Below are 911 nucleotides of genomic sequence, written 5' to 3'. Positions count from 1 at the left end.
TTTTGAATAGAACGCTTCACGAATTTGCGTGTTATTTTTGTGCAGGAGCCATGCTAATCTCCTTGTTGTTCCAATTTTAGTATATTTGCTGCCAAAGCGAGCACCTTTTGTTGATTTGAATTTCCTGAGTGCTCCCCTGTCTATGGGGTTGTTTGCTCACCACTCCCTTCCTGCCTCCTCCTTCTCCCAAGTTCCTTCAGAATCATCGGTTCTGTTGCTTTCTCTTCAAGCTTGCTTCTTGTGCCTATCTTATATAAGTAGGCAAACCAACAATAATAGAGACCAAACAAAAGGAAAACAAAAGATTGACTAAAAAGAGAGAGAAAGAAAAGATAATAATAACTAGCAAATAACAACAACAAAGCATGTCTGTCCGCTGATCTTTCTGACTATCTCCCCACAGACCCTGGCAGAATTCTAGGAGCTGACCCTTCTTGCCTGAAGTCTATTTTATATGAATTTATCACTTAAGCTTTATCATCTCAGTTAAGAAGATAAATGCAATCACTCATGGAGAAGTAAAGAAAGTTTTCCCAAATTATGTAGCTTATAAAGCATGCCTTTGGGATAGATGCTCAAGTGCCTATATGCTTATACTATGCCAACTACATGGAGATGTTGTTGCTCTTAGTTGTTTCTGAGTAGATTCTTGACTCAGTGTGTGCAGAATAGAAGTGCTTCATAGGGTTTTTAAGGCTGTAATCTTTGGAAGAGACAGCTGACCCATCTTCCAAGGTAACTCTGGGCTAATTCAAACTGCCAAACTTCCAGCTAGTCATCAAGTACCTGAATTTTGTACCTCCCAAGAACTTAAGTGGAGATGCTTCTTTGTGTCATTAAGTTATTTACAACTCATAGCAATCCTATATGGCAAAGTAAAATTATACCATAGATGTCCTAGGCTGTAATTT

At 38.6% G+C, this 911-nt stretch overlaps 1 pseudogene; it reads right to left on the bottom strand.

Annotated features, from left to right (window-relative positions):
- LOC142444029 (U6 spliceosomal RNA) lies at positions 1 to 100 on the bottom strand (annotated as a pseudogene).
- Between the last annotated feature and the right edge of the window lie 811 nt (positions 101 to 911).

The sequence above is a fragment of the Tenrec ecaudatus genome, chromosome 3 (assembly GCF_050624435.1).
Source record: "Tenrec ecaudatus isolate mTenEca1 chromosome 3, mTenEca1.hap1, whole genome shotgun sequence".
Taxonomy (NCBI): domain Eukaryota; kingdom Metazoa; phylum Chordata; class Mammalia; order Afrosoricida; family Tenrecidae; genus Tenrec; species Tenrec ecaudatus.
This window is presented reverse-complemented; position numbering and strand designations above follow the sequence as displayed.